This window comes from Oenanthe melanoleuca, chromosome 14, assembly GCF_029582105.1.
Source record: "Oenanthe melanoleuca isolate GR-GAL-2019-014 chromosome 14, OMel1.0, whole genome shotgun sequence".
Classification (NCBI taxonomy): domain Eukaryota; kingdom Metazoa; phylum Chordata; class Aves; order Passeriformes; family Muscicapidae; genus Oenanthe; species Oenanthe melanoleuca.
Window position 1 is genome coordinate 11,237,855 of NC_079348.1, and position 26,900 is coordinate 11,264,754.

General features: G+C 43.3%; 1 long non-coding RNA gene across 2 annotated transcripts in view; it reads right to left on the minus strand.

Moving 5' to 3' along the window:
• The window catches only part of LOC130259274 (uncharacterized), a 68,237-nt gene that overhangs the window by 27,930 nt on the left and 13,407 nt on the right, over window positions 1–26,900 (minus strand). Inside the window, exons 2-3 of one of the 2 annotated variants that reach the window (XR_008841606.1) lie at window positions 15,012–15,202; window positions 13,605–14,315 (exon numbers count right to left, since the gene is read on the minus strand). The exons of the other annotated variant lie outside the window; for it this stretch is intronic. This is a non-coding gene — a long non-coding RNA (uncharacterized LOC130259274). Of the gene's footprint in view, window positions 1–13,604; window positions 14,316–15,011; window positions 15,203–26,900 lie in introns of those variants that run through there. 2 annotated transcript variants of the gene reach the window in all.

Sequence of the window (26,900 nt, forward strand, 5' to 3'; positions counted from 1 at the left end):
CATTCTGGTATTCCAGTTCTGTCCTCAAAGACTGAATTTGTTTCAATATGATGAAAGCAAACTGATGGTCAAGAGGGCTTTCCCCTTTCTGACTGGGTTTTTGTTGTGTTAGCTGGGGTTACATGGGAATTCCACGTTACAGCACTGCTGGGGCTCTCCCAGAGGAATCAATGGGGCAGGACACAGTACTGTGACCTGGTCTCTGAGATGAGGCTGAAAAGAACAGATCCCAATATCTACACCCTCAAAGATGTCCTGTAGCCTTTTCTGGCATTAGTATAATAATTTTTAGACTTAAACTCATCACTGCCCACTGCAGAGATCTGGGGATTTAATGTTCTTGTGGAACATCAGTGAAGTACAGCAAAATCACATCACTCAGCAGTTATACCCTGAATGACTTCTGTCTCCATTTCTATCCCTGATCTCACTACTTAATTAGCAGCAGCTAATTACTGTGAATAGCCTTGCATCTTTAACCAAATGAATGTGTGTAATCCTCCCTGGTTTTCCATTAGAAAAAGGGAGGGTGTTGGTGGCATCACACAGATAAATATGCTGTGTGGGAACACCTACAGGGCAGATCACAGATTTGTGCCCATCTTTGCTGTTCTCCCATCTTCTGGAGATGTGGGTCAGAAGTTCTGGGACCATGGTGGTCAGAGATCCTGAATGAGAAGTTGTCTTGGCCATATCCCCATCTCTAGTGAACTTTCCCAGTGCTGATCAATCACCCAACCAAAAGCTTAGGAGAGGGCCTGGGCATCTGAATCTTTTACTTTCTGTGCAGTTCTGGTTCCTGTTTCAGATGTGAAAAAGATGTTTATACAACATACATCACTAAAGGATCTGAGGGGCTGTGCACACACAGTTGATAGGACAGGCACCCATATCTGAGCCCTTCCATGCATCAGAAAGATCTGCACAACTCAAAGTGCCATGCAGCAAATCAGTCACAAAGATGGACAAGGAGGTCAAGATGCCCTGTTAAGGAGAAGTTTCACCTTCTGCCAGTGCCCATGTGGGAAGCTTGGGAAAAGCCTGGCTTGGGGAGGCAGAGCAGCAAGATAATCTGGGCACACAGACCTGCAACCCTGTGGTCAGCCACAGATTTTTTTTTAAAGCAATGAATTATAATGAAGCAGAAAAATCTGTTATGAACACCAGACTCTCCTGGGATTCAGTGCCATAACTTTTTTATTTCTCTCCTAAAATGCTAATTCAAATGTGCAACTAAGTAAGTGCCAAAACAACTTGTAAAACTTTTAGTAACCCCACATTGACAGAAAAGTAGTATTGCAGAATGTGCTCCATTCCCTTTGATCTATGATTTATTGATGCACGGTATGAAATATTCATTAAAACAGACTGCTGTTTCCCGTTGATTTGTCATGTTTTTAATTCATATTTTAACACATTAATAAAACTGACACTATTAATTATTTTTTGAAATACCAAATATATTTGAGATGTAAAACTGGGCATGGGTTATGTTTGATATTAAAGTATCAGGAGGAATTAGTTCAAGCAAAATATGATCTGCAAGTGCTTGTAATGATCCTCTATATTCCATCGCCCCAAACAACTCCCTAGTTCCCTGCACTACTTTGAAACAACTTTAAATTACAAATGCAAACTGCACTTAGGAGCAGTTGTAACATTAAGCTCATGCTGCTTCTGCATTTCATACAAATACATGTGTTCATCAGCCTCTGCTATGGAGGTAACACAGAAATATATTGGAGGGGCACAGGAACCTGTTTTTCTGAAATGATTACTGATCTTGGTCTTCTGTGGTGTTTTTTTTTCCCAGCAATGGTTTGGTTTAACAATCCACAAGGCAGCTCTGTTCTGCCACTCCATCTGCTGTGCAGCAATAATAGGGAGGCTTATGCATTTTTAAGGGAAATATAGTCTGTCTTATGAAAGGCAGACTCATAATTACAGATTCCAGCTTGGAGGAGGACATGTTGAAATGGGCCTATGAAAAATTAAAGTTCATACTGGTCAGAAAAACATCACTTTATTTATGTCACCCAATTATTTGACCCTCAGAGATGAATTATGAAGTATTGCTCAAAATCAGAATGATCACCTTTTAGAGCTGTATTGTTAAGTTGGTGGCACTTGAGATCTGGTAATTTCTATTTATGAGGATCATATTTTCTAGAACTCAAAGAGATTTATTAATTTGGTCATTTAAAAAAATAAAAATTCCAAAAAAATAAACTGTCTTAAATAGCACGTCATTTGAATGCTCAGAGATCAGCTCTCATTTCTCAGTTAATGTTTTCAAGAGCTTATAGCCAGAGAGGGAAGCAGAAAAACACGACTGACCCAAGACCACTCAAATGCCTCAAGCATCTTCCACCCTTCTTGGTGCCAAAATTATGCAATTAAAAGAACTACAACTTTTCAGCTTTCACTAGAGCCAGACTTGCATGGGATTTTTTTCTCTATTTTGAAATCTGAAATGAAAAAATCTGAAATCTGAGTGCTGTGTCCTTGAGGCCTCATGGAGCTCTGGCTTTGGCAAAGAGGAAGAAGTGCTGTCCACTCATTACACCCATACATAATCTACCAGTCTCAAATCCATGTGTTTACTACTGGCAATGTGGAAGTTCACATTTTTCAACCTTTTTTTTTTTTTTTTTTGGTGTGTGTATTGATTTGTTTTATAGCAAATCAGCATTTCATCTGACCTTTAAAATTGAAGTGTCCATGGTTCAGCAGCTCCCAAAGCCTTTGCCATCACATAATTATGGAACTGTGATTCAGGTCTGTTTAACAGCCAACCTCAGGCAGGAAGTTCTGCAAATATATTGTAGCTGCTTCTTTATTAATTATCAGCAACTTCAGCTGCTGTATTGCAAAAGACACCAATATTCCAAAAGAACATGAAGTGCTGACTGGAAATAAGAAAGAAAGAGTGCAGCCAAAGGCCAGAGTCCTGCAGACCATTCCTCAAGGGTGTGCCTGTGTGACTCCTGATGCTGCTTTTCCTGTACTGTGTCTGCAACCTCTGGGCCAACCCAAAAATGAGACTGTAAGTGTCACTTTCAACGTGGTGATGACACTGGAAAGCACTCACTGATCTAGAATAAACATCTCTTCCTCTACTCTATTGTGGAGAAAGCTTCAAATGCAACTAAGTTCAGACCCTATATTGGGATGGAACAGATGCTGGTGAATTATCCAGTCAATTATCATTTTCTCTTTACTAGAACTGAATAAATGTATAACAGAAAAACCCTCAAGATGCACGTAAAGCTTGTTATCTGCAATGCCAGTGCAGATGGAGCACAGTCCTTACCCTGGTAATGCTGGGTTTGCAGCTGTACACCCTCAGCTTCTGCTGTGCTGTGGGGTGGGGGCACCTGGGCACCCCACATCAAAAACTGCAGCAAGATTTGGGGCACAGAAGGGATGGGTCAGTAGTAAATACATGCAGCTGTGGTGTATCTGGTTTTTGCGGCTGTGCTTGGGGGCAGCTAGGTGCCATCACCACTGATTCTCTGACCCAGGCAGTCCCTGCACAGATGGGGTGAGGGACTGGCCTGGGACAGCAGACCAGCTGGAAAGGAGGGACTGAACCAACCATCACAATTAAATGTTGGCATTATTATTGTAGGAGCTCTCTGGGACAGAGTTTTGGGCAGTTGCAGGAGTTGCCCCAGGCAGCTCCTGCTGTGTTTAGCCTGGTCTGAATGCCTAAATGTGTTAGTTAACAAACTGGGTGGAGAATGCAGCCTGGCCCTCCAGAGACTCCCTGGTGATTTCTGCTGTGGAAGGGATCAAGCTGTGCATCACTATTTGTAAATAGTTAACAGCAATTGTTGCTATGTGATTTGTATGTAGTTATGCTACTTCAGAGGTGTGCTGTCTTTAGTTAAGATACACCAATAGCAATGAATTAAACATGCTGGAACAGTCCCCTAGGACCACAGGAGAGCAGTTTGGGGTCCCACCTACAGCAGCTGAAGGTACTTCTGCAAGGACACCTACAACAGAGACTCCCACCTCCACCCAGGAAACAACCACCTCTCTTTTTGGAGACTGGGGTCCCCAAATTACCCCCAACATGATCCAACCACAAATGGTGGTTTGTCCTGGAAGGACAGAGGCTCAGGGGGACAGAACTATTCTGTCAGTACATAAAAAATGACTTATAAAGATTATTTAGATAACACCAATCACCTTAGCATGTGCACATCCACAGGAGTGTGTTAGCACTGGGCAGAGTCAGGCAGGTCCAGCTGACCCTGCAGGAGTTACTGGGTTATTTGCTGTCCATGTGCCTCAGTTTCCCTCCCTGTAAAAGGGGGTGATTTAAGCACTAGGAATTTGTGCATGATTTAGGAGCTGCACATTTGTTATTAGTTTTCTCGTCTGGTTTCCACAACTAGCCATATCAGGTCAAAAGCAAAGCAAGTTTTCATTAATGAAACATGAATCCTTCCCTAATACAGTGGGACTGAGCAGTCTGCAGGATGATTTTGTTGTCTGATATCGTTACCCTTTATGATCTCATATTTTATGGTAGTTAATGCCATTGGAGGAAAACATGATTAGAGCAGAAAGCAGCTTCAGAGCAGCCATTGCTGAGTGCATCCATCACGCTTGCTGCAGAGCTGGATTTTTCCTCTCTACAAACATAATCAATCAGTGCAGGTAAAGAGTTAGTTGCAAATAGAAGCCCTTTAGTGAACTAGTGTGTATCCTGTGTTTATCAGTGTTCTGGGAAGTGTAGTTAGACTGGGATAAGTTATGTGGTGTGGGCTTAGGCATTAATGAATATGAGAAACTAAATTATTGAATTTTGCAATGCAAATTATTTTTTGAGCACAAATTCTTCACTTTTGAATGTTAAGGGCTCATAAAAAATGTCAATGGTTTATGAATTAGGCCATTAGCATGCAATTTGTGATTCAAACAGTACCACAGCCTCATGTAATAAGTGACTGAATAAAGAGCAGCATTCCTCTCTGCACTTGCAAAATAGTTTGTCAGGGAGGCAAATGCAGGGAGATGTCACACGAGGGACTCATTCCCTCCCTCTGGAGATGCACAGTTACCCAGCAGAGGGGTCCTGTGTCTGTCCCTAACTATGGAGCCTGGAACGCTGCCCTGGTGTGATCCATGCAACCATTGCAGGCAGAGCCCCTGCCCATGTGCCAGGGCCAGAGCTCTGCAGCCCCAGGCAGCTCCTGGGGGGTGTGTGTGTGTCCCACAGAGGTGCTGCCACCTCAGCTGTCACCAGCACCTGGCCAGAGGCACCAGCCAGTCTAATGGCCTGAGACCTCAAGGGAAATAGCATCACCCATGGTGGGAGGAGCTCTGAAAGCTTCTCAGTACACACATGCACCTTGAGTGAAAACACAACCTGAGAAAATGTGTCTGAGAACTGGGGTACCCTGCACAAGGCAATCTGAAGGTGTGCCAAACTCAAATGTGAGCTCAGAGTGCAGGGAGAGAACTGTTGTCTTCACAGTAGTGCTTACAAAGGTAACCAAAAATGCAAAACTATTATGGATATAAAAATTCCAACTTGTTCAAGATGAGAAAAAAATTGCAAAAAACCACTAATTATGAGAATATTTGTGTGACAGTTTGAATATTGCTGTTATCTAAAAGATCTCTGCAGCTGCTCAGTGTTTCAGAATCTGTGTTGGGGTAGAAAAATTTCCCAGAAAGGAGGCAGAGGAATGGACAGAAAAGGAATATTAAATGTTTTTGATATATAACATACACTCTTAAAATAGTATATATGCATTACACATGATACAATGGTATATGAAATTCCTGAAACTGCCAGCTTGAAAATGCAATTCTCTGATTTGTGCTGTGGCATCACTGACCCTCTCTTTCTCCACCTGCAAATTGGTGGCAGGGAGGCTGAAGTTTGCTGCATTCCAGTCTGAGCTTTGGTCTGGTGTCTAACGAGGCAGAAGGTGTCAGCTCCAGGGGATGTGCTCTCCCTGCAGTGAGCAGCACTCAGAGCTCCTGGCTAAAGGGGACAGAAGGGGTCAGCTCCAGGGGTTGTGCCCTCCCTGCAGGGAGCAGCACTCATCTCTCCTGGCTAAAGGGGACAGAAGGGGTCAGCTCCAGGGGATGTGCCCTCCCTGCAGTGAGCAGCACTCAGAGCTGCTGGCTAAAGGGGACAGAAGGTGTCAGCTCCAGGGGATGTGCCCTCCCTGCAGTGAGCAGCACTCATCTCAGAGCTCCTGGCTAAAGGGGACAGAAGGGGTCAGCTCCAGGGGTTGTGCCCTCCCTGCAGGGAGCAGCACTCATCTCAGAGCTGCTGGCTAAAGGGGACAGAAGGGGTCACCTCCAGGGGATGTGCCCTCCCTGCAGTGAGCAGCACTCAGAGCTCCTGGCTAAAGGGGACAGGTGCAGGTGCCAAAAAGGAGGTGTGGAGAGAAACCTTTTTGGCTGGCCCTGCTGCTGGCTGTGGTCAGTGTTTAAAGACAGTGCACAGTGTCTTTCTGCCCACCTCAGCTGTGTAATTGACCTTGCCATGGGCCATAGCCCAGAGCCTCTGGCCAGGCTTTCAAGGCTAGAGCAGCTCAGGTCCTGGATGTTCTCCTCTCTCCTTTCTTGCAGCTGAACACACACACATGTCCTCTATGTCTGCATGTACTGACCAGGCAATCAACAGATCCATGTGGTGGGTGTGTTTGAAAACTGGCATCAGGCCAGTTTCAAATTTCAGAACAAATATAGGTTAATTATTAGTCTTCATGAAAAACTAGCATTACATTGCAACTAATGTAGCCCTTAAGAATATTTTCTTCTTGTTTCCCATACAACTTTCCCACCCTTTCACACCCTCTTTTCTTGCAGATCATACAATTTACACATTTTTCCAATACCCCTATTTGTGCAAGCCTACAATTCCTGAATGGTTGATTTGCTGATACACATTATTTCTACATTTCTGCTTAGATTTGCATGTTCATTGTTTATTTAATTAGTGGTGTTACATCAGGGCATGCTTACACACCATCACCAGATATGCTCTTCTAGCATGCTTATGTCCAGGTTAACAATATCTTGCTTGATATGCTTTCACTCCATAGTGCAACAGGCCCTGCTTTGGGTACACTCTTTCATGCTCAGTGGGTCTATTTTGCTGTTTTTCTTAAAGGAAGTGTCCTTGCTCCTAAAACTGTACTAAGATGCTTTTCTCTCTGCTTGTTTTACTCACCTGATGGGACTTTTGCCCTGTTAAGAGTACTGTGCTAACCTTGTCCCTCCATAGTTATGATGTTACTCTCTGTGAGTGGTCACTATCCCTTTTAAAGCAAAATTTAAGCAGGTATCCCTCCCTCCTCATGCTTTAAGGTGCTTGTTGTCATCCTCAGAAGCAGATTGCCTGGGCCAATGGTCAGCAGCTGAACTCAGTGGAGTATAAAACATGCTAAAACCCAGGAATGCTGATTTATGGCTGTCTCCTGTTACCATACACCATGTACCTGCCAGGACCTGCCAGCTCCCATGAGCAATGCCAGCATCAGGACCTGCTTTTACAGCTCAGCACAACACCAGGTGCCAATACAGACACATCCCTCACTCCTGGCAGCAAGCAGGGGCCGAGGAGATGCAGGTCACCCAAGTGTGAAATGTTAATGCTCAGTACTTTGAGTGCTGCCAGGCTGCCCATGCCCTGGGGAGAGCACCTCTCTTCTGGCTGGATCTTGGAGCTCGAGTATTACAGAAGTCAGAAAAAATACTAATACTAATACTAATACTAATACTAATACTAATACTAATACTAATACAACAATAACAATAATAATAATAAACAACCTTAAAGACGATATTTAGTAACAATAACAATAATAACAATAATAACAACAATAATAATAATAAGCCTTAAAGGGGATATTAATTATTATTATTATTATTATTATTATTATTATTATTATTACTAATAATAATAATACTAATAATAATAATAATAATAATAATCATAGTACCTTAAAGGGGATGTTTAGTAGCTTAAATTGCCAAAATAACCTAGGTGAAGACTCTGATCATTGTCAAATATTACTGTGCTACCACCTGATCTTTTGGAGTAGTTAACAGAACCACCCCCTTTGCTGCACACAAGCACAGGTGGGTCCAGCCCTGTGAAAACCAGCACCTTGTCTGCAGGGATAGCCAAGCTGAGCATGCAGCCAGTGGTGCTCAGAGCACTGAGCCATCCCTGAGCTGGGGCAGGGAATCCTGCTGCTCTGTGCCAGCCTGGGGTGGCTCAGATGGGGCCCACAGCACAGGACTGACAGGCTGAAAAATGAGGATGTGGAAGGTGTTTGTGCTGTAACTAACCACAGAGGCACAGAGTTATATTCTACCAATACCATCTCAAATTTAGGTCAATACCAGGCTTTAAACTAATAAATTGTGGGGGAAAGGTTGCTTTTCCAATAAAAGACAAAGAAATAAATCCCAAGCTATGGTCCTTCTCATGATTAATCCTGTTCCATGGGCTGTGTTCAAGCTCTAGTTGACCAGAACACGTTTGATTCAGTGCAGCTGAGTGGGTTTACACCACTCATGGAGATGTGTTTTTAAATTATCCTGGGGGCTTTGGATTTTAGTGTTGTGACCAGGTTTGCACAGCTGCCAGTCTCCTCTTAACATGGCAGGCAAGCATTTTATTTCTTATTGCAGTGTCACACAGTAATGCAGAACAAGTTACAGTCAAATTCTTATTTATGGGTAAAGAGGACACACACCATTTTGCATGTTTTTAAACTGACCACTAGTGAATTGTTTACAGCTGCTGTGTCTCCAGTGTCAATTCTGTACCCCACCTCCTGTATTCCATGTTTTCCACCTCTCTCTGTTGCATCCTGCACCTTCTTCTCATCCCTGCTGTCATTCCAAGCCTGTATTTCTCTACACTGCATCATTCTGCTGAAGTCATAAATATCCCATTCTATCCAGAATACCTGCTTGTTACTGTTGTCTATATAAAAGTGCAGATCTCCATCACAGACAAACAAAAGCAAACCAGAGACAGACTCCTGATCAATTATAGAAACTGCCATCCTAGCTAAACCAAGTAAACCAAGAAGAGATCAGACAAGGTGGGCTCTGTCCCAAGGCTTGCAAACTCAGGACAAAGCTTGTGGCCTATTAATTATCCACAAAGGCAATTCTGTATTTCTTCACTGCCACAAAAATAGAACTATTTGCTTTTTTGTTCTTCTGTGTTTGTTTATTCTTGACTGGGAAGGAGCTGCCTGCAAAGCTCAGTAGAGCTGTGCTGTCCTGGGTGGGCAGCTGCAGACACAATGAACCATATGGAAAACTTGCCCCTGACCTTGAAAACCTCTATTTCCAACTAGATCAGCTTTTATTTTATGAGAATGAATTTGTAATCATAGGGAGAAAAAGAACTAAAAAAAGGAAAAAAAAATAATCACAACCAAGGTGCACACATAGAAAGGAAATCTGAAAAAATTGGTCTGAATGTCAGGAGTCCTTTCTCAGAAGACCCAGGTCTGAAAGTGCTGCTGAGGTGACTAGCCATTAAATACAGTGCCAGAATGCCTTTTCTCCAATGCCAGGCATCCCAGCATCCTGGCCTTTCAAAACAGCAGTCTCACACCCTTCCCTAGCAGTGAATGATGGTTGCCTTGTGTAATAAAATATTCAACTTCACAACAATGCTTTACAAAGAAGGAGGTTCATGAATTTTTAAAATTATTTTGTAAATCACTCTGAGAGCTGACAATGAAGGCTAACACCTCTGCTGGTGTACAACTGCCAAGTTATCCTCGCATTCAGCCTGACACTGGGATTTGTGGCAACCTTCCCCTCTGATGTGCCAGAAACCTGCTCTGGGTGGAGGTGAAAGGCACTGCCCCACTCAGGCACTGGGGCAGCTCTGTCAGGAGGAGGTGGTTTGAGGGTTACCTGGTGGGATGTGCCTGGCAGTGCAGCAGGGCTGTGGGCAGCACGGGGGGCAGAGCTGCTTCCTGGCATTCCCCAGGCACCAAACAGGCAGCTGGAAGTGCATTTGTTTGCAGTGCTGATGACTACTTCTCTTCTTGGAAGGAAACAGGTGGGTGACTTAGTTTTTGTCTCTAACCATTACCAGCAGTGTCCAGATCAGTTTTTGTGGAATCAGAGAAATCCCCAGACCAATGACTGCAGGAAACTCCTCTCTGTAAGATGGCAATCTCTGCAAAGCACTGCAGACAGAAGTGAGCATGTGGGAGGAAGGGAAATGCCTTTCAGCCTGCCTTTCTCAGTAATTCCAGGCAGCTGCCTGTTCTCAGGCAGCCTGGTGATGGCTCAACACTGCAGCCAGAAAGGAGAAGTTATCCATCAGCAAAGCTAGAAACACCCATGAAGGTGAGCAACAGCACCTGCAGGAAGGTGGGAAGCATTCACACATCATCAACTCAATAGACATCAACACTTTTAGAAAAAAAAATAGTTACCATGGTTGCACCTGTATAAGGAGAAACCCATTGCTGCTAAATGCCAGGAAACGATTATCTGGAGAGATGTTTTGCTGTGACTGCACTAGAAAACAAACTGGCCACGTTTTTATTGCATGGTGCTACTTAAGTGAGAAGCTCCTCCTTGGCATCCCCAGCAGGGAGGCAGCAGGAGTGAGAGCAGCTTTATTGTGCATGGCCCTCCCTGGGTGCTGCAGCAGGGCATGCTCTGGGTTCAGACCCTGCTGCTGACCCAGATGGAGGAGTTGTTATACAGCCTTCTTTAATTGGCAATTTTCTGCTCTGTTCTCTTCTGCATCTGTTATTTATGTATCACAGCTTTCCTGCATGCTGGTAGACAACAAGGAGCTACAGCAGTGGTATCCCCTCATATTTAAAACATTTAGACAGACAAAACCCCAAAATTCACATAACAGAATGGTTCATTACACTCAGAGGAAATTTTGTTGCTTTACAAAACATTTCTCTGCGATGATAAAGCCCACATGGCTGCTGCACAACAACTACTGAGCAACAGAGGAAGAACAAAGAATAAACCAAACAGCAAGATGCTACAGCAAAGATGCTGACCCAATACAGCAGCTTCCAACATGCAGAGCTGCAACCACAGCACTGCCTTGGAGTTAAGTGCCGATGAGCTTGGTGTTATGCCAACAAAATCATCAAGAAGCTGCATCTCTCCTTGTTATTAAATTGGGCAAGCAAAGGAATGAAAGGAATCAAAGCAATAACAAAGGGCAGATAACCCCTGGGCTATCTCGTAAGCAGTGGCTGACAGATGTGGATTACTGAAAAAGTAAAGAGCTTGCCACTTGTATGTAATAAAGCCACAGGGATTTCAACAATACCCTTTTTGTTTTAAAGAAGAGCAAAGGCATATATTGTCAAAACCATAAAGCTTGCCACAGTGCACTGCTGCACTATATAAAGACATCACAGGCTTATGGGTTTGAAAGGAGTGACAGCTATTACATGCTGAAATTTTTCAGTGAGGCACTGCGTGGAGTAACTAAGGATCATGCAGGGAAGCATCATCTATTTGTTCCTTGGCAAGAACACCTGGGTGACCCCTCTGAATTGGTCAGTTGGACTTGCTGGCCTGGACATTTATCACTGCTGCTGTTTTTTCTTGTGGGTTTTATTTTTTTTTTCAAACAAACTCTAAGAAAGCAGCATTTTGGTTTCATAAAGAATCCAGAGGTAGAAAAAAAGGTTTTCATGTTTGTTTTCAGTCCTTGTACTGACCAGGTATTATTTGCCATCTGAGGGTGCAAGCTGCCATTTGAACTAGAACTTGGCTGAATTTTGGCACAATTTCTAGTAGAGCTGTAAAAGCCCCACCTGTCACCATTTTCACTGCCTTGTCACCTCACAATGCAAAGAAACATTAAAGGTGTCTGCACTCAGCACTGCTGAGGCTGCACCTTAAATCCTGGCATCAGTTTTGGGCTTCTCATGATGAGACAGAGATTGAGGGGCTGGGATGTGTCCTGAGAAGAGAAAGGATTGGAGAAAGGTCTGGAGCACAACTCTGAGCAGCAGCTGAGAGAAGTGGGGGTGTTTATCCTGGAGAAAAGGAGGTTCAGGGGAGACCATCCTCTCTATAACCCCCTGACAGGAGGTTGTGGCCAAACTGGGGTCGGTCCCTTGTCACAAGTGACAAGTGACAGGACAAGAAGAAACAGGTCAAGCTGCACCAGAGTCCCCATCCCTGGGTCCTTTGGAGACTTGGCATTGCTGGGGAACTAAATGATTGTAGAGGTCTTTTCCAACCTGAACAATTCTATGATTCAGTGACAAGGTGCTGCCTTTGTTGTTGTGTAACAACCTTTTAGCCCTTCAATATACTCTTTTAATTCTTATCTTAATGCCTCGTTTCAGTTTGTATGCTATTTTCTGCCTGTGAAAAGCTAAATGTGTTGCATGTAGCAGCATTAACAGGTAACCTTTTCATACAACACATATGCAGGCATTGGATACACACACACAATTGATGCAACACAGAGAAAGTCTGCCTGATGAAAAATATGCCCCTCTGTTCATCTATTTCCATTACATCTCCCTCTAAAAGCTTCAATGAAATATGGGAATATCATCTTTAACAACCTGACACATCTTAAACTTCCCATATGGCACAGAGCAGATTCCTCTCTGCTCCTTCCAAGTATTGAGGCATGAAATGTGATTTTAGCCCTGAGAAATCCCATGGTGTCCAACTCAACATCTCCCCGTGGACAGTTTTGGCTCTTCTGCTGGGGTGATTTGCAGGACATATTAAACTACAGAAATCTGTGGCTTCAAAGTTTCTAAGTTTGCTTTCACCTGATGTAAATCATAATCCACAGCTCCACACAGGATCATACTGCATCAAAGTGGAGAACATGGGAAACATGTATTTAAATGTTTAATTTAAATATATTCTGTATTAATATATAATACATAATAATTAATGCATAATATATATAATATACATATATAATACATAATATAATATATTAATATTAATATTTCTGTTGTTTTAGTGTACCTATGGCCTGTGGAGTTTCTCTGCACTTATTTGGGCAAACAGCCCATGAAAAGTTGCCAGAATGGGTGAGTCTGTCAAAGCCAACGTTGGTGTTAGATAAAGGCTGAAGGAGTTCACAGAAACACAGAAAAACAGCTTCTGGATATTCTCTTTTAGCAATATCAGTATCCAGCTATTCAAAATCCAGATCAGCCCAACTTTAAACCAAACTGCAAGTATATTTTAATAACTCTCTCCCACTTCACCTTCCACTTTTTCTTGTCTGTCATGCCTAACTGGAACCAAGAGATGCCCTTTCTGCCCTAGAAAATGAATGAACAGCAATTCAGTTCTAATAAAATCAGGCAGAAAAGGTCCTGCTAATAACAAGGTGAAGGTTTAGAATTAAAACATTATGAAGTAGAAATCAAAGAATGATTTTCCACTATATATATATATAAAGATTTTTCAAAATATGGCAGAAAACAAATAAAAAAAAAGAGGCAAGAATATAGCAAGCCATGGAGTAGATTTAATACATAAAGAAAAATGCTACAACATAACTTATAGAACCTCTGAATAAAATGTGAATAGTGCAATGAGTAGAGAGAAAAGCAGGCTATTTTATTAATTTTAAAATAAATTTACAGCAACTACTTATAAAAATTGGTTCTTGGGGAAAGAATGACTCCACTGGAAAATATTGACATTAACTAACTTCAAAATATCTGAAATTATCAAATAAAACAAGTATTACAACCACTTTAATGGGCAAAGTCTCCTGTTTCCTCCAGCCATCACATGATAAATCTCAGCCCACACATCAATTTGTTAGAAGGCAAGTCAGAACAATAACAAAGACAAACAGCCATTAGTGGACAAGACAGCTTCATCAAGCAAGATCTTACAAATAATATATCGTTGTTAGTCATCAAGACACTTTTAATACACCAGAGTCCTTTCCAAAAGCACCTATAATCAATTCCTTCTAATTTACAAACTCAGAAAGACCAGGAGAGTGATGGTAATTTCATATTTTACACACCCACAGAGGTTATGACAATTGATTCAGCTCAGCAAAGAACCGTAATGACTTTGAATGCACTTGAAAGATTTTTGCATTTGTTTTCTAGAGCAGTAAAAAAAGTAATTCAAACTCTGCCACATGGGCACAATTTGTAAAGGTTGTACATGAAAAGTATGGATTCAGCTCTGACAAAGACAGCTCTTGTCTTATTATAACCCATCTGCAAGGCATGCTGGATGCTGCACTAAAACACTTGGCTCCCCTTTGTGTGGACTTTATGCCATCTGAATGGATTTCAGAATTCCTGCAGAAAAAAAAAAAAAAATAGGGGCGGTGAAAAATGGGTGACACTTTAAACCACTTCAGAACAACTGGGTTTTAGTCAATTCTTTTCATCAATGCTAAAAGTAAGGATATGCAACCTCTGCCCTTAGATTAACAACCCCCATAAAGATGAAAGCAATCAGAGCCCTCTGTAGCTCAATGCAAGGTTTCCAGACATAAAACAAGACAAATGGCCACGTGGCCTGCCTTTCTCTAGCCAAAAGTAACCAGCAATGAAACAGCAGCCTTGTTATTTCTGCCCTCAGAATAATATGAAACAGCTCAATTTACAAGATCATCACCTAAGTGAGTTGTGTTTCTTTCCTGCTGGCACTTTTGGAAAAGGTTTAGTGACCAGAGCAATGAAAGGGGCTATGGCCTCAGAGCAAAAAGACACCAATGGCTCCAGTCTGCAAGAGGAAGCAAGAGGTGATAGAAATAAATTTTTATTGTTTTTTCAGCACTTTAGACGAGCCTTGCCCGACCCCAGCTAAGCAGACAAGGCAAGAGCAGAGAAACTCCATCTGGTCCTAGTGCCAAAGAAAGGACTTGGTCTGTCAGTGCTTGTTAGAGAAGGAAGGAAAGAAAAAGATACTCAGACATCATAACATTGCAATGTGAGACTTTAAATAGCACTTTTAACAAACTGGGGAATCTCCTGGGTGCCAAGTCCTACTTTAGGAGCCATGTCTGAGTGTTTCTTGTCTCCATCACAGAGAAAGATCAGTAGATCTGCAGACATGGACTACTCCCACTTGATGCTTCCAGCAGCAGAAGCCCTCACAGGATCCTCTGGCCATCAAACAGATTTCTTTAAATGTGTGCATCCATCCTCCTTTGGTGCTTTATGAGATGTTGTAAGCTTTCCTGTGGGGACAGAAGTCCTTATTATTATTATTTCCAGTGCTTGCTATGAGAGCACAGGGTGCACATTTGGGGGAGTTCTGTTTCATGGGCAGCCTTCCTTTGGTTGTGCTCCATGGAGGGAGGACATCCCTGCAGTGCCCCACACACCTGGAAGGAAGGGAGCCCTGGCAGCACCTCAGCACTTCCATTGGGACATGAAAGGATGCACAGGGCACATATATTCAGCTAAAGTAATTCTTTGCTAGTTCACTGATATCAAAGGAACTATGCCTGCTATGCTGAAGAACTGACTCATAATTTCAAATGGAACTTTTTCATTCATACTTGAGACAGTTCTGACTCAAAGATCTCACTCAAGAACTCTGTGCTGCTAGGAAGACATGCAGCAGGAGCTGGAAAGCAGTAACACAGCAAGACTTTTTAAAACTCCTTGGCACTCTGTCTTGCTCATCTGGAAAATCTTTTGGGTGGGTCCCCAAAACTGATGCTGAGAGATGGTGCAGCTTCTGCCAGTGTGAAATGGGATCTCATTGGAGGATTTTATGCTAAAAAGGGATGCTATAAGGAAAAAAAAAAAAAAAAACTAACAAAACACCCTATCCTATTTAGATTAATGCTTTAAAATATGAAATTTTGTGTTCAGAGAAGGCCATGGCAGTTCTGCATTGTATTCAGCAGATGTAGAATTTCAAGTACAGTGTTTGGGGGTTTAAGAGCCTGCCTGGTTAGACAGCTGATGAAGTGAGAAGCAGAAATTGCTGCTTTCCTCCAGACCAAGGGAATCAGTGTCATGGAAGACAGTGTAGTAGCAAAGAGATGGTACTGGTGAGGTAACACACTTGAATGATTTTATGATTTATATTCTCCTCCTCATCTGTGACAATATCCATTCTCTGAAGATGAAACAGGAAACATACAGCTGCTGCATATATATTTATTTTCATTGTGTTCTAGCTTTCAGAACGATGCCAAGGTCCATGAAAATAATAACCTAAGGCAGCAAGAAGAAAAAGCTGCTCTGTGTTCCCCTTGCAGCTCTGTCTCCTTGCTGCCAGCCCCTGCACAGCTGCAGTGCAAGGACAGCTTCCCCTGTGCAATACAGTCTGCCATTCATTCATTGTTTGCTCTCTGACATTATTGGTAGGACTTGCACCTTTACATCTTTACCTTGGACACTTTGCTAAGAACTGGTGCTGAAAAAGCAAAATTGCCAGCTTGGAGTCCCAGATGAAAAAGAGGATAAAGCCTCGTGGTAAACCTAACAAAAGTCAGGAAACAACTTTAGGAGCCTAACTAACTTCTTCCTGTTGGAGGAGAGCTACTTCATTCTTTCTGAGGGCAAGGCTTGGGCTCCTGTGCATTTTGGGTATTTTAACAGAAATGCAGCCAGGCCCAAAGAACAAAGTCACCACCATGGTTACTCCAAAACATTGCCCCCTGTGTTTAACACATAGACTTCAGTCAATCTAAGGCTGTTGATGCCAAATGTAATTGACAATACAATTCCCAAAACATTATTATTCCTTTTCTGTATGTTAGGTTGAATATTAAAATAATTACAATCTATGATTAGACAGACAAAATATGACCTTGCTTTGAAACCAGGGTAAATCACTCATTTCCCCCAAAGCTCCTACAAATAAGTACATTAGTGCATTGTTGGCCCACATGGATCTCAAGTTTGAAAAAACATACTGAGAATATTGGAACTTTTTTCCTTCTTTCCTCAAGACACATGTAATACTCACAAGGCTGTGTTAAACCTTTCTATCTTGGAAACTATCAGAAATACTTTGATAAATGAAGAATTTTAGATATTTTTTAAAGATCATGATATACTCACAAAGTGAGCTCCAAGTCTAGTTTTAGTTCCAAAAATATTGCACTGGCTGGAAAGTGGTAAATGATTTTTATTAGCCATAGACAAAAATCAGATTTGTGCCTCAATCTCCATCAATCTTAGTAAGACTGATGCAGTGATACTGTTTTATTGGCTAGACTAATGAACACTGGAGTCAGCTCCTTTGTCCTCAGTTGGTTAAAAAAGTTATTCAGGTCCTATTCTCAGTGTTTCACAGCTAATGGTCTGATTTCTGTCACCACATTCATTCCAGAGAACTCCACTAGTGTTTTCCTCCTTGTTCTTTGGTTACAGATTTTTCTTTGCACACAACACAAGTGAATGAATTGCTAAATTTCCCCTATTGCAGCACCATTCAGCCTGTTTTTGCTAAAGCTGAGTGTGCATCATTTTGCTGTTTTGTGATTCTGTCTTGTGGAGCTCAGCTTGGGGCTGGGGCTTACAAGGAGCAATAACAGCCAAGGGAGGAAAATTGCTGTCCTCAGCCTCCTCAAACACAACATGAGCACTGGAGGGATCCATGTGAAGCTGCTTTACTCCATGAAGGAGCAGGTGCTGGTGCAGCATCAGTCACTGGAATTCTTGGGAAGAGCAGTAGCTTAAAGCAAATGGCAGCTCAGCTGGTGTGACTCAAGCCCTTTATTTAAAGGTTATATGTTTTTTACAAAATGAAGCTCTTGCCACAAAGGGGGTCCCATATCTCAGACTGGATGGATATCCTCTCATTTGCAGGCTATTTCAGAAGAGGAATATAAATGTGTTAGTTCTCCCCATGGCCCTGCTCCTGCCTCCTGAGGCTGCACACTGGGCTCTAAGTGTCCCTAAAGCTTTGGGGTTTTCAGCCTGTTGTGTTTTCAGCATCAGGTGCTTGCTTTGCTTTGTTCAGAGTGGCACCCAACAAAATTACAAGTCCTGCATTGTTATTTTTGATCACCTTAGAAATGGATCCTACATCCTTCTTTGCAGTAATTTATGTGCCAATTCTTTATCAGCACTTAAATCACCACTAACTACTTCTAACCAACCATTTTTTTTGCCTTGAGATGTTTAATTATTACAGGATAAATGGTACTAGTGAGGGATTCATGGGGAAACAGTAATTAGCAGTTCCATCTATCTCAATAAAAGAAAATATTATTATTAATTAATATCCATACAAGGAAGCAGAAGGAGTTTTTAAAAATCTACAATAGAGATATCTACAGGGGCCACATTTGCTCAGAGTGTCTCTTTGACAGGTGCCCATTTATTATTTTAACAAGCTGAGATTGTCTGCATCTTCAATCACAGGAGGTCAATCCTTCATTCCTGTCAAATCTTTGATAACTAAAGTGTCTGTATTAATAACTAAAAACTGGAGAGAACAAGCTCAGATAGCTCCAGTAGGGGGTCATATTGCTTGAAATTGCCAAATGCCAGTCCCTTTGAAAAAGGAAAGAGTTTATCAAAGTAAGCTGTGGTGGTGATTAGTTTAGATTTGCTTTGGCACAACTTGGCTGCCAAGCAGCATTTTATGCCCAAGCAACCTCTTTTCTACAATAATTTACTTCTGCAGAGGAAGCTGCCACTGAGTCTATGAAAGGAAGGGAAAGGGATTTTAAAATACCAGATAACACTTCACCTATTGCAAATATTTGATGAGTGAAAAATAATCACACATCAGGCACTATATATAGGAAATGTAATAAACAAAATTACAGGCTTTCCTGGAGGAACAAGTGAATGTTCTACCCAGATTGTTAGGTTATTAAATTGTGTCCCAAGGGGATAGTTTGCAACTGCCCCAGGAGGACTAAAGGTTAGCAAATATGTAGATTTACTCTGTCCTCAGTGAGAAATTTTCTTACTTCTAAGAAAATGGCATGTGAGTTTCCTATGCCCTGGCTGGTTTTGGAGCTAATAGCTTTGAAAGAAAATTTCTGAAATTCTGAGGTAGGTCAGAGGTTTGTCATGGACAGAACTGAGGACCAAACCTGAGGCTATGAGCACCTGGAGAACTTTGTGCACTCACAGGTTCTCCAGACTGACTTGTCACACCTGTGAACCACATGTTAACATCACTGGTGTGTCTAAAAACTCAAAATAATGTGCCAGCAAAGGAGACAGACCCTGGTGGTTTCCATTCATAGAATACAGCCTGAACAACTTGCTCACACAGAATTGCTCTCCTCCTCTCATGACACAAACTCATGGTGACAAAAATGATCTCATGTCATCTTCTCAGACTGCATCCAACCTTACAGATTAATTTAATTCTCCAACTCGACTTTCAGAGACTTTCCTAAACCCTGCAGATTCTTTCTGCTGTTCCCCTCTTCATCTTTGCAGGCACCACATTTCTCTCATCCTTAGAACAAAATATAAAAGCTGCTCTCAGGGATGGGCTGTACAAGTGCAGCCCATGAACCCCAGCCCAGGCTCAGGCACAGCTGCTGGGGCTCTGATCTCACATTCTCAGCACCAGGGTGAGCACCACAGGTTTCTGAGGATGCAGCACAGAAATAACCAAATGCTAGCACAGTACGGGAACAGGAGGAAGCTCAGTGCTTTATGTGAACCTAGTTATGACATCCTCTAGACTTTGACCTTCTAGGAATGCAGAGTTTAATAGTGGTGGAGGCTTTTTATTGCCCCATTAGTCATCAGCTGGATGGAGTTTAGCAGTGGGCTCACTCACAAAGGTGATGTTCGTGCTACGAAGCCCAAAGACAGAAACACTGTAGAGGTACAAATGTGGTCAGAATTGGAGGTGAACTTGAAAAATCTTGGACTCATCCACACAGGTGAACCCTCAGTTTTGCTCCTGACTTGTCTTGTGCAGCCAAGTAATGTCTGACTTGGTTTCCTCCTTCACTCCCTAGAGCAGCAGGAACAGTGCTGATCTCTGCCTGTTTCCACTGTGCTTCTAAGGATGCTGCTGGTACCACAATTACAGATTTCTTTTCCATGATATCAAAATGTGACAAGTATTGTGTGAACACACAGACAGGTACAGTCCTAAACCTGAATTAATAAGTGTCCATCTGATACAGAGAGAAAGTTTATTCTTCTCCTCTCAGAAGAGGAGAAGGATGAATCTGTGTTCATTCAAAGAGAGTGGATAAGTTTGTGCAATCACCCATATTTTTTTATCTTACAGATTTGATTTGGAAATCTGAAAGAAAATCTCTCAGTGTCTGACAAAATTTCCAAATATTTCCATATAAATAAGTTGTAATTAAAAAGTGAAACTGAATTTATTTTGACATGAAACTTCAACTGTTCTATTGCAGAGGGAAGAAGATAGAAATAAATTGTCCTTGTTCTTATGCTGCTCAGAGAGATTTTGTCCTTCTCATGTCTCTCACATTACCTGCTCTTCTCATTTCCATATTTTTGTTTTCTCCTTCGTTTCGCTCCATGGCAGCAAATAATGCTGAATACCCATGTAGTTGTATTCATTCATTTACAGATCATTTCTCTGAGCACCACACACAAGCACTCAGCTTTCCCAAATACAAATCAAGGCTGGTTACCTTAATTACTCCTGGATTTCTGCAGTGCACAGGTGAGATGGGCTTTCATTACCCTGCCTATGTTAAAAGAAGCAGCTAAATCTACATATTCTTTCAATGACTGCTCAATGTTCAGTACTGGCACAGATGAATCCTTGTCAGGAATAATTCAGTTTGCCTGAACAAGGAGTTCCAGGGAATGACTTTACTTTTAAGTCAGGAGATGAATAATAATCCAACTGATTGCTTTGGGAGGAACATTATAAAAGAAAATCCAGTGACTTTTTCACCCAATTTACTGTTTCTGGGAGTATCAAAACAAAATTTAGACATGCTATCATAAAAAAGAAAAATTTAGACATGTTATCTGTAAAAAGAGGCTCTGGCTTCTCTTTCAAGTAAATTGGTAGCAGAGTATTAACAAAAAAAAAAAATTCACCAAGCAAAATGGAAATGCTAGCAATGCAGCAGTGCTTAAATTTTATGAGAGTTAGATTATCACTAGGTACATAAAAATGAGCGGGAAATCTGCAGTCGACAAGAGCTTGGTGCATAATTACTTTTCCTCTCTCACCAAATGGCTCCAGGTCGGAACACTTCATTTAAACACAAAGACAGTGACAAAAGTGCTGACTTGTGGCAAATGTGTGCAACACAAGCAGATTTAACACTGCTAAAGAAGTTAAAAGAAATGTGAGACTCTAGGGGTGTTTTTTACAAAAAAGAAAAAAAAAAAAGTTTCTGCACATAATCGTTTGGGTCAGAAGGGACTGCTGGGCTGGACACAGAGCATGGGAGAGAGCTCTGACACATGTCTGGAGAGTCCTTCCAAACCCACCCAGTGCTTGTTGTCTCCTGCCCTCCCCTGTGCATTCTGAGCAGAGACTGGTCCCACCTTGGGCAGCTGCAGAGCACCAAGGTTCCCTCTCTGCTGCAGGCTGAAGAGTGTCCCCATCCTGTCCCTGTCCCCTAGTGACTCTGCTGCTCCATCCTGTCCCTGCTGGCACTGCCAGCCCCTGGGTGACTCTGCTGCTCCATCCTGTCCCTGCTGGCACTCCTGTCCCCTGGGTGACTCTGCTGCTCCATCCTGTCCCTGCTGGCACTGCCAGCCCCTGGGTGACTCTGCTGCTCCATCCTGTCCCTGCTGGCACTGCCAGCCCCTGGGTGACTCTGCTGCTCCATCCTGTCCCTGCTGGCACTGCCAGCCCCTGGGTGGCTCTGCTGGCTCCATCCTGTCCCTGCCTGGTGCTCCTGTCCCCTGGGTGACTCTGCTGCTCCATCCTGTCCCTGCTGGCACTCCTGTCCCCTGGGTGACTCTGCTGCTCCATCCTGTCCCTGCCTGGCACTCCTGTCCCCTGGGTGACTCTGCTGCTCCATCCTGTCCCTGCTGGCACTGCCAGCCCCTGGGTGACTCTGCTGCTCCATCCTGTCCCTGCTGGCACTCCTGTCCCCTGGGTGACTCTGCTGCTCCATCCTGTCCCTGCTGGCACTGCCAGCCCCTGGGTGACTCTGCTGGCTCCATCCTGTCCCTGCCTGGTGCTCCTGTCCCCTGGGTGACTCTGCTGGCTCCATCCTGTCCCTGCTGGCACTCCTGTCCCCTGGGTGACTCTGCTGGCTCCATCCTGTCCCTGCTGGCACTCCTGTCCCCTGGGTGACTCTGCTGCTCCATCCTGTCCCTGCTGGCACTCCTGTCCCCTGGGTGACTCTGCTGGCTCCATCCTGTCCCTGCTGGCACTCCTGTCCCCTGGGTGACTCTGCTGGCTCCATCCTGTCCCTGCCTGGTGCTCCTGTCCCCTGGGTGACTCTCTGGCTCCATCCTGTCCCTGCTGGCACTGCCAGCCCCTGGGTGACTCTGCTGGCTCCATCCTGTCCCTGCCTGGCACTCCTGTCCCCTGGGTGACTCCCTGGCTCCATCCTGTCCCTGCTGGCACTGCCAGCCCCTGGGTGACTCTCTGGCTCCATCCTGTCCCTGCTGGCACTCCTGTCCCCTGGGTGACTCCCTGGCTCCATCCTATCCCTGCCTGGCACTCCTGTCCCCTGGGTGACTCTCTGGCTCCATCCTGTCCCTGCTGGCACTGCCAGCCCCTGGGTGACTCCCTGGCTCCATCCTGTCCCTCTCTGCCTGCAGCCAGCCCAGCACACACAGCTGCAGCTGCTCTGCCAGCAGTGCCAGGTGAAGGGGAAGGATCACTGCCCTCACCTGCTGGCTCTCACAGCCCAGGGAGCTGCTGGCCTGCCCTGCTGCAGCAGCACACTGCTGCCACGTGTCCTGCCTGTCCCCCAGGCCCTCTGACAATATTGCAGCTTAATTAAAAAGAACTGCTGTTGTCAAAGAGGAAAGCAAGTTGATGATTGTTCCAGCTCAAAGGACTGGCTCACTGCTCCCTCCATCCAGGACTGGTTTGCTGTTCCCTGTGCCTGAGACCTCCAAAGAGCAGCACACTCTATGGGGTTGCATGGTCCATTCTGATGTTTGTGTAAAACAGGCTTGTCTGAGAAAGAAACTGGAGTCTTTCACATATTTCTTTTCCAGACAGAAAAGAAATACTGTAATTTCCATTACTCATTTTAAGTCCCAAATAAACAACTCCCTCCAGTGCACCTCTCAGTGCAAGCAGATGCTTAAGCCCAGTGTGAATTCAGCAAAGCTTTAACATGTATCTAAGTGTCATTGCCTTCAGAATCAAAGTTAAGTGTGTGCTGCTATGCTTTGCTGAATTTTGGCCTCACGCTATAAGAAAAGGATAATTTGGCTCATTATATTTTGTGAATGACACAATGCCCCTGAACATTAAAGTTTATATCTATTTGCATATATATGTGCAGCATTAGGTTTGGCTCTCAACTCTGTAGAGATCAAAGTACACAGAGATCCTTAGAGACTATCAGACAGCAATTACACTGCAAAATAAATTATAGGCAGTCTTCCTCTACATCTCACTATGTCCAGCTGCACATTTCCTTGGGTTCCTTTACTGCCCTTGGATTTGTTTTAGTTTTAGTTATTACATAAGATCCTCTTAGATGAGGGCTTATGAAACAGCCACTTCACTCCCAGTGGTGAAACAAAGCTCAGTTTTAAAAAGGATTTTTTGTCAAAGTTGAAAAAGTAAAAAAAAAAAAGGAGAAAATTATTTTCCCATGGCTTGTGCCCAGCTGTTTCCAAAGGTCACATTAAGGCTTTTAAATACCTCTCTGCAGAGGACCAACAGAGGCTGTGGGCAGTCTCTGAACAAAGAACACCTCCCCATTTCTGGGCAGATTTGCTGCCTTCTCGCAGTCCCCAGTTTCTGTGAGTGTTAATTTATTTGGAAGCTGCCAGTGTCAGCGCTCAGAGCATTCCTGTCACAGGCACTGGGTGCAGGGCTCCACCCTCACTCATGGAAAGTGCTTGTGACTGGAGCTGTGAGAAAGTCAAGTCCGAGTTACTGCACTGCAATGCCTAATTGAGGAATGTCTCTGCCTAAGGACTCCTGCCTGGCACACTGATGGGCTCTGACATTCTTTTGCTCTATCAATGTCAAGTGCTTATTTGTGACTTTAATGATAAATTACCAGTATCGGCACCGTGATTATATCTGACTGCACTTGGGATGGAGATTTAAGAACAGATTGGAGAACTGAGATATTCAGCTGCTTCCATCCATCTTTATGAGGGTGAAACACAGCATCTGAAAACTCTGAGCTCAACTGATCACAATGTTTAGCTGATTTTTGGCATTTTTTTAGCAATTTGTTAGTCTGTGATTGTGATACCAAAAACCTGAAATTGTCTTTTCAGCTGCTGAAACACATTGATCAGGAAAGAAATATCCCCCTTCCCCAATCCATATGTGCATACCAGATCCAGAATAACAGGCAATGGCAGCTGAGAGCTGCAGATTTTGACCCACCTGGAAAGGCAGCCCACAAAAATACAATTTTTCCCAGTGTTTTGAACACTTTCCTTCACCCATCCAGCTCCCACCACAGGCACTGAAGATGCCAGACCATCACTGGGACTCCTGACCTCAGAATCTTCCAGCTGGCAGTCAGTGCTTGCTGTAGGCAGAGCAGGCAGCTGTGGAGGGCAGCAGGATAAGGTGACAAAAGAGCTTAATTTGCTTATTTTGTATAGGTGAGAGCCCTGGAAAGCCTGAGCCCTCAGCAGAGAAGTGCAGTGCCTGATACAAGCTGTGACAGGGACTGAGCCTTGGCTGGAGCAGAGCAGCCACTGGCCTTGTCCCTCTCATCCTGCAGTGGCAGCAGGAGCAGCAAACCCTCTCTCCATCCAGCTCCATCCTCAGCCCTGGGACAGGACACCCAAACCAGGAGCCAGTCCTGCCCCCTGCTTAGGAAACTCTGAAACCTGACCTCTTATTGAACCATCTAATCCTCTAAAACTGGCTACAGGTGTTGGGAGTTCGGCCAAACCAGGCCAGCCCTGCATTAACACAATTCCATCTAACAAAAGCTGCAAACTGCCACGGGTGATGCTTGTTGCTGCCACCAATATCAAATCTGTAATTTCTCAACATGTCAGCTCCTACCCAAGAAAGTTCAGCACCACTTCTGCTGCCTTCCAGCCATTCACCAAGAGTATTTCCAAATATCCCATAGAATGAGAAGCAAGCATGCAAACCTCACAAATCCCAAAAATGTAGCCTGCTGCTGTCCTGATACCACTGCCTCTCTCTCACTACTCAGATTTTTTTCTTGCTCTCCTCTATTTCTCCCTTGAGATGCTAATTTGAAGTTCTTTGAGAAGAGGAATATTTTTTCCCCTTTTAATGTACAGTGCCTTGCCAAATGGTGTGCTGGTGTTTGATTAGGGCTTTAAGCTCTATAACAATAGAAATAAATGAGACTAAAAGTATGCAGTTCAATGTTTTACAGCAATGGTAATTTTTGAATTGTGCAATCAAAGTTTAACCCAATCTCTGTCTAGAGAGAAGCTCTGTGGTATCTGGAGGTACCTAAAAGCCCACGTGATTTGTGACCCTTTCCTTTCAAACTTGCTCAGTGTGAACTCTTTCTAAGGACAAATATAAAAAGATGAACAGGAACAGGGTGATTTGTGATGAATAAATCTCCAAAAGTTCAGAAGCTATGCTCTAATGGGATATGCACCACAGATTTTGAAAAGCTATCTGAAACTGAAGCAAAACTTGTATTCTGTAAAGCAGATTTTAGGGGATCACAGTCTTTCTTGCCCAAGGTGAATTTGGTTGTGTCATTCCATAGAAAGCATATCATAATTTAGATTAATGCTCATGACTGAGACAGAAACATCAGGTGATAGTTGTAGAAAATAAGGAAAGTGAATCTTGCAATCTAAAATAAGATTTCAATTTTCAGTAAAAGCTACAGATAATAGAAGGAATATTCATGTGCTTTATTATTTTAGTCAGAGTTTCCCATCTATCCCTGAAAAGGATTTTTCTTAATTTAAGAGAAAGAGTAAAGAGCTTTGCATTGAACTGCATAACCAGTGAACCAGACAATCCCAAACTGCTCAAGCATATCAGACATCTGCTTGAAGAACTCGATTGCAAATAGCAGGAGAGAGTTTCCATTACAGTACACACAGAGCTGGGCTGGGAGAGGCAGCATTAGAAAGTGTGATTCCCATTTAGTAATTATGCCTTGATTGTTGTTTATATGTTTTCTCTACTGTAACTTGCCTGCCTTATGGTGGCACTACTGCTAGAGAAAACACAAAAGTAATTTAGTTTTAAAGGGGAAATGAAAGTTTTAAAGCAGTTTAACATTTCTGTGGAACTGTAATGGTTGGAGATGACTGGATTGAGTCGATAAAGAGTACTAATTTCAATAGTAACTCACGCCTTAATTCTCCTCACAGCCACAAACCTCCCTCCCTCCTTTCTGGCACACAATATAAATACTCTTTACACCACAATCAATAGAACCTGGGAGAGAAAAAATATTCATTTTTATTCCTCAGAGGCTTCATAAAGACCAAGTCTCCCCTAAGCTCTTATTTACTCCTATGTAAATGGCATTGGTTTAGTAATGAGGTGTAATCACCAGCGCATCATTCATGTTCCCTTCCTCTCTTCTGGATTTACCACCCAGTTTCTCCAGTGGTGCCTGTGATCTCAGAGTAGGAAGTGGTGATAAGTCAGTTGCAGGCAATGCCCTAATGCCAGTGATTACACTGAAAATGTCAGTATTTCCAAGGCACAGCCCTGCAGAGGACAGTCAGGGACACAATGCTGTGACATCAGCTGTTCCTTGCATCCCTAGGGAAACACAGGGGCTGAGTGGAAACTTCCTGAAGGTCTCCACACTTGCCTGTTCATCTCTCAAAGCCTTAGCATGGTGTGGTGGGTTAGCCCTGACC